We start from the raw sequence: 15,071 nt of genomic DNA on the forward strand, positions 1-15,071 counted from the left end.
AAGGCAGTGGAGAAGGAGAAGACGCATCATGCGACCGACCCCTTAATGTAGGGATAACGGTAGGAAAGAAGAAGATCCTTAATCCTTCACTTCAGGAACAGTAACCAATCAAGACAAGGTATGGCAAGAGTAGAATTTAGGGTATGCATGCTGAATGATACAATGAAATAGATATAGCCCATTATATAGCAGAGGACTAAATAAAGTATACAATGACAGTCTAAAGGAATTGAATCGAATATAGAACTTAGGCCAAAAGCCAAGCACTGGGACCTATGAGGATATTCAGCGCTGAAACGTAAATTGACAGTAAAAGGTTTGAAAGGTGTAACAGGAGGAAAACCTCAAAGCAGTTGCACTATGAATCAGTTCTTAGGAGAGGATGGAAAGTAAGATGGGAGAAAGAGAATATATTAGGAGGTACAGTAAAGGGAACGAAAGGGGTTACAGGTTAGGGTTAAAGGGCTTGCAAACAAATCAAAGGTAATGCCTACAGTGCACCGTATGAGGTGTTACTGACTGCAAACAACTTCAAGTAATGCCTACAGTGCACCGTATGAGGTGTACTGACGGCACCACCTTCCTTACGGGGTCAGTCTAAAGGAAGTAATACGTAGTTTTAGGAGGTGTGGTAAAGGAGAGTAATAATAATTTACCTCCAGGTGCTCAGCATATTCTTTGTGACTACTCAGCCACACTAGGGGTGCAGTAACGGGACATGTTTTTTTTTTTTTTTTTTTTTTTTTTTTTTTTTGTTTTTTTTTTTTTTTTTTTTTTTTTTTTTTTTTACTAAGAGTATAGTGACACAGAATATTCTTATATCATTTACTAACATTCTTCGTCCCAGTATTATCACTGAGGACTTACAGAATGTTGTGAGCTCTAAATTATCACAAGGATTATCCCCAAATTTTTCTTCTTGTTTATTTTTAAGAATCATACAGCAAAGCAGAGTTGAGATATCTAACATATTCTTGACTTTAGGAAAACGGCTCCCTAGATTAGTCTTAATAGTATACGTCATAAGAAACTGTGATATATTTAATTTGTAACAGTTGAGAAAATTTATTACTCTTCAAAAGTAAACCTGATTGGTTGGAAAGAACATTGTCACATCTTACCACTTCCTCGTCCTTGAAGGGGGATAATGCTGTCAGTGGACCTCATGCGGCACACTGTAGGCATTACTTAAGGTTCTTTGCAGCGTCCCTTCGGCCCCTAGCTGCAACCACTTTCGTTCCTTTTACGGTACCTCCTTTCATATTCTCTTTCTTCTTCTTACTTTCCACCCTCTCCTAATACTTGATTCAAAGTGCAACTGCTTTGAGGTTTTCCTCCTGTCACACCTTTCAAACCTTTTACTGTCAATTTCCATTTCAGCGCTTTTGGCCTAAATTCCATATTCAACTCAACTCAACCACTTCCTCGTGTCTTTGCACTGTTGCCATAAGGAAGAGAACAAACTGCGTGTTTTCCACGTTGAAATTAGTTTATATTCATCAGGAAAACGTGAATTTGCCTCTGTATCCTTTGTCACTCCTACAGCTTATATTGAGGTCTATAATCCATCCTTGGTTTGGTTTGGTTACATAGGGCAAAGGGTAATGCTAATTCATAACATGCATATTACATTTGACTGATATTACGTGGTTACTCCCTCATTTTGCGTGGTTGTAATGAGTCATAAGTTCCCTCAATATTGTGTATGCTGTAATTATGATCTTTTCAATGGTTTTTGGAACGCAAGGTCATAGTTACGTTACCAAGCGTTGTTGAAGCTGGTAACAAATATCAGCGTCTAGTGCAAGCAGCAATGGGCAGGATGAGGCTTAAAGCAAATAAAGTGAGACGAAGGTGCATCTAGTACATTTTTTAAAGAAAAAATCATTGGTAGAAGATAACTTTCTAATGTGGAATTGAAATTTCTTCCGTTTCACGATAATTACCTGTGTTCACATGTAACACCTTAGTGGCGTGATCGGTATGGTCTTGGCCTGCCACCTCGGTGGTAGCGAGTTTGATTCTCGGGTATTCCACTGAGGAGTTAGAGATGTGTATTTCTGGTGATAGAAGTTCATTCTCGACGTGGTTCGGAAGTCATGTAAAGCCGTTGGTCCCGTTGCTGAATAACCACTGGTTCCATGCAGCGTAAAAATGCCATACAAACAAACAAACAAACATGTAGTTTTCCGTGCTATAGTTGAATGCTGATTTTTTTTTTTTATTTATCTGTAGTATGGTACATTTTGTTTTATGTGAATATTATATATATAATTTCCTTAAGCACTTTTGCATTTCGAAAGGTCTGTGAAGCTTTCATCTGAAATTTTTAAAAAGCCAAATACTCAAGTCTTTAAGCATGACCATCGCAGAAGGCCTTAAATATGGAACCATGATGATGGATTTTTTCTTTTTTTTAAGATTTAAGTTATTTAATTTTCTTGGGCTTCATAAGAATTAACGGTAACATCATTTCCATTAGTGGTTCACTATGGAAGTCAAGGAAAACTAAGTATTGTTACCCTTTTTAGGATTTATCGTTCACAGTCAAATGAAATTGAAATAATCTCTCAAAGAATTTTTAGTTGACTCATATTTGTGCAGTTGGGGAAATAAATTAATTTAATATTGTTCTTGTTATTTTATTTGGAAACTGAATTACCGGCTTCTGGAAATTGAAGACGAATGAACATACTGCAAATAAGCCCTTCCCACTTCCTGACGTAAGATTCGTTCTGTCAGTTTTTCTGTTTGTTAGTTTCCTCTTATGGAAATTTTTGATATATATATTTTTTTTAACTTATTTTGTATTTGCGAGATTTGATTAGTCGAAATACAGGTGACCCACAGCATTTCTTGAAAAAAATTAAAAGAAAAAAAGATGATAATAATAGAAGTTTGGAACCATCGTCTACTGTTACTGAGTCCCGGATTTCTCTCAGTTGGCGGCTTGGCGCTTGGCGCTTGGTTGGCACTTGGCGCTGTTCAGTTACAGCTGAACCAAAGAGTCAGAGTAACGTTACAGGCTCTGTGCTGTGAAAATCCAGGATGTAGAGATAGGCCATTACGTGTGTGCTTGAAGTGTTAAGGAAGAACCCGTGCCGATTATAGTTCAGTTTGGTTATCTATAATGAATACAGTAAAAACCTAACTAACAAGATGGTCGAAAATACGTTCCTGCTCCCAAGATACTACCACCGTAGTGTCAAGCATGCCAAGAACTCTTGTAACTTCAAATCCATTATTATTGTTCTGGTAAGTAACAGAATGCTCTAAGCCCATTCTTACTTGTTTCTGTGACAAACGGTTGTTGACTGGAAAGGTTCAAGTGATGTACTTAATTGGCATGGTTCTGTTAGCCTTATTTTCTAGTTTGCTACCGCATAAAGATTCAGTAAGTATGGAAGCTCGTCTGACTCTTGGAAAGTATGAAGATCATCCAACATATCTGGTATAAGGTGAGGTAGATCTAGGTAATAACTCCGCGTCCGGTATTTCTTTGGAAATTACAGTTTCCTAAAGTATTTGTGTTGCTTATTAAGAATTTACCGTTATTTTTGCGGGATCGACTGTAATTAACTCCCAGGGGCTAGTACTAAACGGCGAAATACATTTGACGCCCCAATCCCCGAGTGGCTGTCGTATTCGCGGGAGCCTTCCTTGCAGTCTGTGCCAAGGTATATATACCTTGGTCTATATACCTTGGTCTGTGCATAGTTATTTCTTAGAATTACCGTGCACATTAATTTATTTTATTTGTGAAGCTAGTCTCCTGTGCTATAACCAGCACACTGGTTGAATCCAAAGTCGAAGTTATATGAAGCACTTTTTGTGTTGAAAAATGGCAAGTTATTTTCCATCTCCTGCCAGCCACACAACCATTGGTAATTCTTACCGTCTGCTCCGCCAGCAAGTATCAAATTTAAGTACTTTCACTAAAAAGAGGGAAGTCCAAGGTTTCGTTTGATATATAAATCTAAGTGGCGCTAGGTCTAGAAGTTGTTTAAAAATCAAAATTAAATTTGACCCACCTGAAAAAAAATAAGTCCCTCGACTTCATAACACTCAAATTCCTTTTCAGACTGAGCTCTCGTTTGTTCGTTTGTACGTTAAAAACATAGATTATGTCATTATTACATCATCGACTGTATTCTACGCGGCAAGACCACACCCAAACGTCATAGTTTTTAACCAATGATGATTATCTACATTTTACTTGGGACTACCATTTTAACAAAGCTAGAATCACGTCACTTGAATACCCAATCAGGTGACAGTTTTACTAGGAAACTAACACTTTTCGACACTTTTCGCACAATTTCCACCGCTAATTTTTCAGTCTTTTGAGAGCCATGGAGGCGTGTGAACCTTCAACTTCTGGTGCGGTTTCTCATTTACCATCTACTTTGACATCAATTTATGTGGATTTTCTCCCAAGTTCTTGTCTCAATTGCTTTCCTGTAGAAAGTAGGGACAAAGTGACACTTTTAACAGTGATAAGGGATTATATAGAGCCCGGCACTACCATCATTTCCAACTGTTGGAAGGCATACGATTGACTGGAGAGATTTCTTCATTGAAGAGTCAACCACTCCTTGAACTTCGTGGACCTGCACACTGTAGCTCATACTAATACTATTGAGAGGCGGTGGCAAGATTTGAAGAATCTGTCGCCTAAATACGGTCGTCGAAAGGATCAGTTTGTTGGATACTTGGCTCTTGCCCCCCCCACCCGCTAGGTAAGGATACGGCTACTAGGTTAGGTTAGGTGGTTTGTTTAGGTTAGCTGGTGGCCTTGTTTATTGCTAATTGTACATGTGCCATTATTCGTATGTTATAACGGATTCTTTAATTTATTCCCCGCCCAAAATCCCTGATTTCCCACTGGGGGTCCCCCAAGATTGGAAAGGTTAACAAATAGGGTAAAAATACTGTTCCCCATAAAAAAATGGTCAGCTTTAGATAAAGCACTAAAAAATTAATAAAAAAAATATTATCAAAATTATTAGAGACGGAGCTATTGTATAGAATTACCTGATATGCATTCACCGTCAGTGACTTGTCGTCTCGTCTAGTGATTGGTTGATTTAGTAAATTTAGTGATGACAAGGACAACTTTTAGAGGTCCATGATATGTGATGCGCAGACAACAACTGATGCTTCGTTAGCAACGTTGAATCTTTGCAGTAAATAAATAGTGAATAAACATATATACCGAAACTTTGGGTCTCCTGTATAACAATTTTAATTAAAGGTGCATCAAACATCAGAAGTTTGAATCTTCAAAAGGATCTACCAAATATTAGAATAATTGTCAGGGAGAATTTGTTCATTAATGACCCATTTGTTTATGCATTCAATTCTGGATTGAATTAATTTGAGGTAGATCAGTTTGTCATTAGGTTGATATGTGACAAGATGGGCTGGTATATTTACACAGCTTAGAGAGGTAATCCACGTTTCGTTAACCTGAAGGAACGCGTACCTTGCAACCACCTTGTGTTTGTTAATGAGTACGAATGTCGACCAATGGGCGCTATTACCATGAGATTCATTTTTTTAGACCCTCCTGTCAGGTTTCGGTGGTTCTTCAGACAAGTATTTTGTCAGTTCATAGTTTTCTTGAATAACTTGTTCTTGTGTCGTAATTTTGTATATGTCTACAGTGTTTTCATAGCCATTGCCCTCCATTTTACTGTGATTTTTGGGGGGAAGCTAATTGAGCATTCAGGATACTGCCAGTTCATAGGTTCCTTTGCTGTATCTTCACTCCTTTTATACAATGGTTGTCCGTGCTCTCCCTCGGATATAATGCTAGTGAAATATAGAGGTGCAACCATAGACCCCATTCTGGGGCCCTTTGCACCCCTGGTATAAGTTGAAAATTTGGAATAACATAACGAAAGGCTTGCGTCACTCCTAATTAAAGCTGATCAAAGGTCTGGTGTTTAGCTGAGGGAAAAAACTGTTGATCCCTGGCGTTAGTAGCAGATTTTTATGCAGGTTTTATACCAGCTAATTTTAAGGTCATTTGTCAGAGATCTCGGGCTGTTCAGGTATCAGGAAAACATGACTGTTGAAAGTTAGGAATATTTTTATTTTTTATTTTTAAGTAAAAAATAAAATCGTACTATTTGGCAGTAAACTTTCGTCTTTTACAGATGGTGAGTGATGGCGATTTCCTGAGAGTTTAAGCTGACTGACAGCTTTTAATTGCCTGAAAGTAATTGATTAACAAGCGAAACAAGGAGCGGAAGTTTTCCCTGGTGGAAGTTCTTTGAGGAGGCGAGCTCATTTTCCGTGTTCCTTGAAATCAGTTAACATACTGAATGATGTTCTGGAAATATAAAGTTTATATATAAAAATCTCCCGTTAGTATATGTAATTTTAATTCTTAAGGTAATGTAGCCATTACCTTAAGTGTTCGGTTAAATAGTTAGATAGTTGACAGTCGTAGGATTTGATATTAAGATATTGAATGTGTTGTTTTCCCTCAGTTGTTTTCGATGATCTATAATAAAGGTGGTTTTCTCTAATATGTCTATAGATTATGTATGATTTACTTACAAGGTATCTATTCTAGAGACATTTAATGTCCTTAGTATGAATGGCTCTAGTTCCGATATATTTTTTAGTAGTGACGTTTTCAATAATCCCAAGGTTCTCTTAAGCTTCAGATGCTTAGATTTTTATTTCCCCTCGATTATTTGCACTTTGGTATTTTTTTCAAAAGAAAACTTAATGAAAAAATTTACATATATATTGGACCCTGCAGGCTAGGTCTCCTTCTTAAGTAGGAAATTTTTCTTGGTCAGTGATAATTATTAAGAATTTGAAATTGATTATTATCAAATGTAACCAAAGAGAGTAATGGTATTTTCACTTTCAGAAACTAGGCCAGTGACTGTAGGGAGTGGAACTGGTCATCTAGCCAAGGACTTTTTCCGGAGGATCGACATTTGCAAATACAAACTCCCTATAAAGATGGATTATTAGCAAGTGGATGAAAGAACTGTCAACCTCAGTTGCTTCAGGAATCAACTTTAGGAATATCTCTCTCCAGCTACAAAATTATCAAAAGTGCGTGCCTGGTAGTAGTTATGGGATTATAATGGATGACAAACTTGATTTGAATGTTGTAAAAGTGGCCAATTTTATTAGGTACACAATGTTCATAATTTCAAAGTTTTCAGATGTTGAAGCGTCAAGTACCAAGGATGTCCTAAAATTTTAATGCTTTTTCTTAATGAAATATGTCGATTTATATCACAATTCGTTAAATTTAGCTTACGTTAAGTGTTCAGATAATTGAAGACTAATCTTAGAGTAGGTCCAAATAAGGTGTTAGTGTTTGGTAATTTTGATACTGAGAACAAATCTAGAAAAAATTTTGATACTGAGAACAAATCTAGAAAAAGACTCGGATCAGTTGTAGAAATTCAGGGAGAAAGAGACGTTGAAATTTAATTGGAGTCAGAGGCAGTCTTGGCTGTACAAGAAAATTAGGAAAAAGACTTGAACAGTTGTAGAAACTTAAGGCCTGTCCATACGACCGGGCCTGATCGGCGGACCTCCCCTCTAACGGGCACACTTGACGGGCAAACCGTCAAATTGCCCGATAGGTCTTGTAGCAAAATCACCATGGTGGTGCCCGATGGCTTGAGCTTCGACCCTGGCAGACATACGTTAACCATATACATTTCTTTTACTGAGCCATTCTTTGCACCATATTCTCTTCTTTTTCATCACATACAAAGCAGTTATCATGCTACACAATATCTTTGTCTTTGCGGTAGGCACCATGTTTAGCGTACCGCACTGAACACACTACTGGCATCGTCGGGCACGCCCACCTCTCCATCGCCTCACCCGTGTGGACAACATTCATGGGTAAGCCCTACAGAATTTGCCCGTCAACCCCGGAGCACGCCGATCAGGCCCGCTCGTGTGGACAGGCCTTTAGGTAGCGAAAGAGACTTGAAGGCCAGCTAGAGTTAGAGGAATGTTTACCACGAAAAGCATCTTTTTCTTGTCTTATTTCCCGTTTTTACTTGACATAATTTATAAGGAAATCCATTGCCTCGATCGAGCAGGCAAACAGTAGGGGACCAATTTTAACATAAAAAACCTGCCACAATTGTTTAATTCAGTAGAATATCTTGTAAAAAGCAAATGAAAAGGCGGGAAACTTGTATAAGGAATTTTAGAGGGTTTATGATCTAATCAAATGTGCCTTTTGGAAAAGATATGACTGTTTTCGAAATGTTTTTTAGTTCAAAGCTAAAGTAGGGTTGAACATCTAACCACACGACATGTCATGCTTAATTAAAATAGATTCTTCTTAGCCTTTAGTTTGTTGAGGTACTTAATTTGGTATTATGGATTCATTATAAATTATGTCAAGTAAAAACGGGAAATAAGACAAGAAAAAGATGCTTTTCGTGGTAAACATTCCTCTAACTCTAGCTAGCCTTCAAGTCTCTTTCGCTACCTAAGTTTCTACAACTGTTTCAGTCTTTTTCCTAATTTTCTTGTACAGCCAAGACTGCCTCTGACTCCAATTAAATTTCAACGTCAATTTCGCCCTGAATTTCTACAACTGATTCGAGTCTTTTTCTAGATTTGTTCTCAGTATTAAAATTACCAAACACACACGGCTTCTCGGTGAGATTTTGAGTTTTCCTCATGGTAGTTAAATAAACCACCCCTTCAACTCTCTCTCTCTCTCTCTCTCTCTCTCTCTCTCTCTCTCTCTCTCTCTAGGTTAGAACAACTGATTTTTATTTAGAATTTTCTCTCCGTCTCTCAGTGAGATTTTGAGTTTTCTTCAAGGTAGTTATATAAACCACCCCTTCAACTCTCTCTCTCTCAGGTTTAGAGCAACTGATATTTATTTAGAATTTTCTCTCCGTCTCTTAGTGAGATTTTGAGTTTTCATCAAGGTAGTTATATAAACCACCCCTTTAACTCTCTCTCTCTCTCTCAGGTTTAGAGCAACTGATTTTTATTTAGAATTTTATCTCCGTCTCTGTGAGATTTTGAGTTTTCCTCAAGGTAGTTATATAAACCACCCTCTCTCTCTTTAACTCTGTGTATGTGTGTGTTAAATTTAGATCCCTAACTCCTGGCATTGTTGTTCGAGCTTTATATTGTTAAGTTGGAATTCCTTACTTATACTTTCTCTCTCTCTCTCTCTCTCTCTCTCTCTCTCTCTCTCACACACTCTCTCTCTCTCAACACACACACACACACACACACACACACACACTTTCTCTCTCTCTCTCTCACTCCATTCGAAAGTACTCGTAACTTTGGCGGCGAAATTTATAATCGTCAAACTTCTAGCCCCTCAATAGTTCGCAACTTTTAAAAAGTTCCCGATTGCACAGAATCCAAACTACTGCCTTAAGCAGAATAGACGGACTTAAGAAGGGTAGTTTCAGAGTTTCTTTAGTCTCCGAATTTCGAATTTTACATCCTGCTCTCTGCTTATTTGAATGATCGAAGTATGTGCATTTTTATCACGACGATTTTTGTGTGTATTTTTTGGTTATAGAAGTTCACTCTTGACGTGGTTTGGAAGTCACGTAAAGCAGTTGGTCCCGTTGCTGAATAACGACTGGTTCCATGCAACGTAAAAACACCATACATACATACACACAAACAAACAAACAACGATTTTTGTGAACTTTTGAATTAGTTCATATGTCAGATTGTTCATATATTTTTTGTTGGTTTGCTTTCGTTTTATTCGTCATTCGATTAGTTTAGTTAGGATTTGAACTGTACTTGCGATCATTTTAGGCACTCATATTTTCGAGAATTTCCGAGTCGTTCAAGTAATAATGGTTACATACAGTCATTTAGGTACAGAGGTTCATTCGAGTAGTCTTAGGGACTGAATGAGGAAAGTAATTGTGAAAAGTTTGAATAGTTTTAAGACTTTTGGTAAAATATTGAACATTTCACCGGTAGTGGTTCAGGTATCTTACAGAGGATGTCTTTTGCTGTACTCCTAGGTAGTATTAGTAGTTGAAAATTTAATGTTTACCAAAGTATGATGAATTAGTCATTATTTGCGGGAAATGGAAATGTCGAAGTACGCAGCAGCTGTTACTCTGGACAACCAATAATTGTAATATTTTGTTGAAATATTAATTGAACATGTACTATTAATTACTGCTACAAACATCTTTTTGATATTGATGATGTCATGTCTATTTTTGTGATATAGCACATATTTTATTCAAATTGGTCTCAAATAACAAATGACTTTGCATATTTTCATATTGCTTTCATATTGCAAGAAATTGATATGCAATGTTGATTTGGACAGCGTGTGTAAGGGTTGGTAATTTTTTGCCAATATTTTGCCAGCTGGATTTGTTTCCTCTATCATTCAGTGCATGTAAGTACATGTGCCATAAATATGGTTTATAAAGCTCACCAAGAGTCTATCTGAAAAGAATACTTTGGGGGTAAGACATCACTGGCATCAAAGGGGTTGGGATTGAGAGAGGGGGTGACATGTAAGAATAACTGAAAACAACAGATATTAGCTAATGTCAAATCCATAGTTTTTAAGGTCGCTGAGATGAATAGTGACACAATCGATGCCCTTGAAGTCCCAAGTTCAGCCCCGGTAGTGGGTGGGCGCAGGTAGGGGGTTGGATTGAAGCAACTTTTTAACAGGAAAAGGCGAGAGTGCGAGGGAGAGGAAGTGAAAGAGTAGAGGGAGTGTTAGGGAGGAAAAAAAGGGGGGAGAGTAGGGGGTGTCGTAGGGAGGAGAGAGTGATGGGGGGGCGGCTTTGGTATTAGGGGGGAGAAAGAGGGAAAGAGTGAGGGAGAGGAAAGAGAGAGTAGAGGGGATGTTAAGGAGAGAGAGAGAGAGAGGGAGAATGTTATGGCGTATTAGGCTGACTTTATTAAGAGGAGAAAGCATCCAAAACTGAGCACGGATGTCTTTCGTGGGGAAGGCCTGTTTGCTAATAAGTCGAAAATCTTGTTTACATTGCCTTTCAGTCTTCAGGTTTAATGCATTTACGGTAAACAATGTTTACTGAAGTGAACAAGTCTCTCGCCACAGTGATAAAGTCTTATTAAACGTCTTTTCAGAGTCCTAAAAAGACTATTGGTGAGCTAAGTATTACCAACAATTGTCTTCTACTTTTCATTCACAATATTCAATGAGCAAATACTGAGTACTTATACAGAATGTCGATAGGAAATTACTAACTCTAATCGTGCATGGTTTATCACAGAACTTAATGTATTCAGAACTGGTTCTAGACAGCCAACGACTGTTAGGAAATTTTTGTATTGCATGGAAGGTATATTCAGTGTTGAATCAAGATAGTATCCGTTAACGGCAGGATGGTTCCCTAATAAATTGCATGTTGGTGGCAGATTGTCTCCTTTTTATCCTGTTTAAGCATAAACAAAATATCAAGGACAAATACGACACTAACTTGCATTTTATTAGCGAACCCACCTGCCGTTAACAGAGACTTTCTTGATTCAACATTGAATATATCTTCCATGTAATATAAAAATATCCTAACAGTCGTTGGCTGTCTAGGATCAGTTTTGAATACATTTTCTGTGATAAACCAAGCACAAGCAGTTTAGCAATTTCCTATCGACATCTGCAGAAGTACTTAGATTTGCTCGTTGATTATTGCGAATCAAAAATTAAAATACAATTATTGGTTACCAGGGATAATAATGGCTACTCACTTCGATATTTTCATGTAACCTGAATTATTAAGTTAGCCATCATTCTTGGCAAACATTTGAACAATTATTACAGCTATCACTGCCTTCAACTGGATTAATCATCTGTGAAGTATTTAGATACTTGTAAAGAAGAAGAAGAAACTACTACTGCATTAAGCAGGATACTGAGGTTTCTAAACATAAAATTGTAAGGTAAAGAAATAAATAAATATGAGAAGTCGCTTGGTTTTATTGTCTAAGAAAACTACAATTTCTAATTGTACCTCTACGTACCATATGCCCGGGCCTGGGCCACGAGGCCTCCAAACCGGTGGTTTTCGGGATCCCAGAATATATTTCGCAGAGAAAAGATTCAGCTGAGGTGGATATTCTCCTACAACAACGCTTCTCAGGAGTCGAGGCTGTGGTAATGTTACTCAGGAGTTTCTTGAGTGTTTCTGGAATCACCTGTTGAAAGAATGAAGCTTGTTTTCCTTTGTGTAAGTAAGGCTCAGATTAACACGTGGGAGGAAGCGATTTTCACCCCTACAGCTCCCATAGCGACTACGTGGTCGGTTTGGGTGGACAGGTTCAAAAGCCGGCTGAAGAACAAAGCCAAGTGCTCCGGTTGTTCATGAGAAAGGCAAGGGTAGGATAACGATTGTTACCCACGGCACTTTAAGAATACACTTATTTCGTAAGGTATCAGCTATATTAAAATCTGGCTTAAATATTCTGATTAGAGAAAAGGGACAGGGAAAACAAAATAGAACACAAAGACAATCCAAATGTTGGAGAAACAAATCCAGTTATGTAAATGTACATATATTTAAATTTAAAAACAGCAAGGATAGCTTTCGGGAATCTGTTCGGTTGATAAGGGGAACCCAAGTACAGCGGAGGTCAGACGGAGAAGAGATTATCGGTGACTTACCTTCCAGAGTGGGCCACAATTCACCCCACGCCGACACAACATTCCCACCTGACCCTTTTAAGTGACCCGTGGCCCTGGCCGACAACCACAACTTAGTATTGCGGAAGTATACGTTCAGGACAGTAGGACAGTGATGGGAAAGTGCTTTATTAACAATGCCAAATTCATGTTCTGTGTATGGTTGCTCAAATAGCAAGAGGAAGACAAAAGGAAATGGAATCAGATATTTTCGTTTTCCAAAAGACAAAATTGATTGTGATGAGTGGGTAAAGGCGTTGCCGTGCTGATGCAATTAATATCAAATATGCTCTTGTGTGTTAAGTGCATTTCAGCCACAAGGACTACAATGAAGGAATATCAAGAGACAGCCCTAAGAATATGAGAGCGCTGAAGAAAGACGCTATTCCTCCTTTGTTTTTACTAAAAGGTGAGTTAATTGTTGCAAAGCACGTCATGTGTGATATTGAAACAGAATTTAACAATGTAATTAAGGAACTGAAAAGGAATGTATATATACAATTACTGTTGGCATGTCGTAATATGCAAGCACAATACTTTTTGTAATGCAAGGTCCCTTTGATGATGTTGCAGTGGAAGCGCTAACAGTGTCTCCACAGGCGACAGATAGGAGGTCAAAGAAACGTCTTTACAATCCTACGGTGCAAGATCATCTTCGTGATGGAAAGCCAACGGTTACTTCAGAGCAAGAGGATTCTAATGAAATAATTGAATTAGAATTAGAAAATATAGAGAAACCCTGTGCAACAGAAAATGGCAATCAGGAGTTCGAAAAAGTTGCAAAAACTAAGAACTGAATTAAAAGAAGTGAAAGAAGAAAATGCCAAATTAAAGATATTGGAAAAAGACTTGCAAAATCTAGGGAAGGAATTACAAGAAGTGCAGAAAGAAAATGCCAAATTAAAAGAATATATAACTCAGTTGGATGATAATGTTGTGCTAATTATCAGAAATGTTGTGCTAAAAAGAACTGAAATTATTTTAGAGCCATTTTTTAGTAAAGCACAGACTAAAGCCATTGTAACAAAGAAGAAAGTGAGGAAATGGAGCAGTGAAGATATTGCTTCTGCTTTAACTTTAAGAAGTATAAGTGCTAAGGCTTATAAATACCTGCGACTTAAAAAAGGATTCCCATTGCCATGTGAAACCACATTGAAAGAAAGAGCTCGTAATTCTTATTGCGAGCCAGGGAATTTGACAAGTGTATTAGCATTATTACGAGCTAAATCTGAAACTTTTACAATTAATGAAAGACTTGCTGTGCTAAGTTTGGATGAAATGTCTATTATAGATGAATATTGTATCGACAAAGGTATGGATGCATTATATGAGCCTCATGACAAAGCTTTAGTATTCATGCTACGAGGATTAATTGGAAAATGGAGACAACCAGTTTATTTCAACTCCGGCCAGACAGATTTAAAAACACTGCTATTAGAAATCATAGTACATACAGAAGCCGAGGGTTATCCAGTTGTTGTAATTGTGAGTGACATGGAGTAACACAACCTTCGTATGTGGAGGGAATTAGGCATAGAACCTGTCAAGAACAAAATTTCGTTCAAAAACCCTAGTGCAGAGAGGGAAATATATGTTTTTGCAGATGTTCCCCATTTAGTAAAGCTAGTTCGAAATAATTTCCTTGATTCAGGATTTTATTTGGGTAATGACTATATATCTGACGAAAACATTCGTGAAATGGTAATGAAACAGCCAACAGAATATGGGTTAGCTTACAAAATTCATAATCATCTAACTGTTAATGGACATCAGAGGCAGCGTGTTAAATTTGCTGCTCAGTTGCTCTCATCGTCTTGTGCAAATGCTTAGGGGACCATTAGTATCCAGCAACTGGAAGCCTACCTCAGATTTTATAACACTCATTAATGACTGGCTTGATATTATGAATTCGAATCATATATATGGAGACGTATCTACTAGAAATGCCTTCGGAACAGAAACAGATTCTCAAGTACATACCCTGGAGAAGGTGGTAGAAGTAATGAGTACTTTAAAGGTAAAATCACCGAAGACAAGAGGTCTGTATAAATTTCAGAAGGGGATCATTCTCTCAAGCAAGTCCATTGTTGGCCTTTACAATATGGTTAAAGATCTCTATGGTCTTGACTATATTTTGACACAAAAATTAAATCAGGATTGCCTAGAGCATCTGTTTGGCTGCATCCTAATGCTGTAGAATTTAAGTTCAGGATTAGATCAGTAATTTTAGGTAAGAATGTTAGGATAATAAGTGAAAAAGCAAACTCAGATCCAGAAGGCAATAATGACGATAATATTATGATGTTGAATGATTCTGCCGTTAATATCAAGCACAAGGAGGATAGAGAATTATCATTAGAATTGTATTTGAGCAGTTCTTTATTTAAAGACCTCGATTTTGAGT

General features: G+C 37.6%; 1 long non-coding RNA gene across 1 annotated transcript; it reads left to right on the forward strand.

Annotated features, from left to right (window-relative positions):
- The first annotated feature begins 2,981 nt into the window (after nt 1-2,981).
- On the forward strand, nt 2,982-7,447 carry LOC135196761 (uncharacterized). Its single transcript, XR_010310460.1, has 3 exons — nt 2,982-3,255; nt 6,162-6,371; nt 6,890-7,447. It is a non-coding gene; the product is annotated as an uncharacterized LOC135196761 (long non-coding RNA).
- The last annotated feature ends 7,624 nt before the right edge of the window (nt 7,448-15,071 follow it).

Source organism: Macrobrachium nipponense, chromosome 18 (genome assembly GCF_015104395.2).
Source record: "Macrobrachium nipponense isolate FS-2020 chromosome 18, ASM1510439v2, whole genome shotgun sequence".
In the NCBI taxonomy this organism is placed as follows: Eukaryota; Metazoa; Arthropoda; class Malacostraca; order Decapoda; family Palaemonidae; genus Macrobrachium; species Macrobrachium nipponense.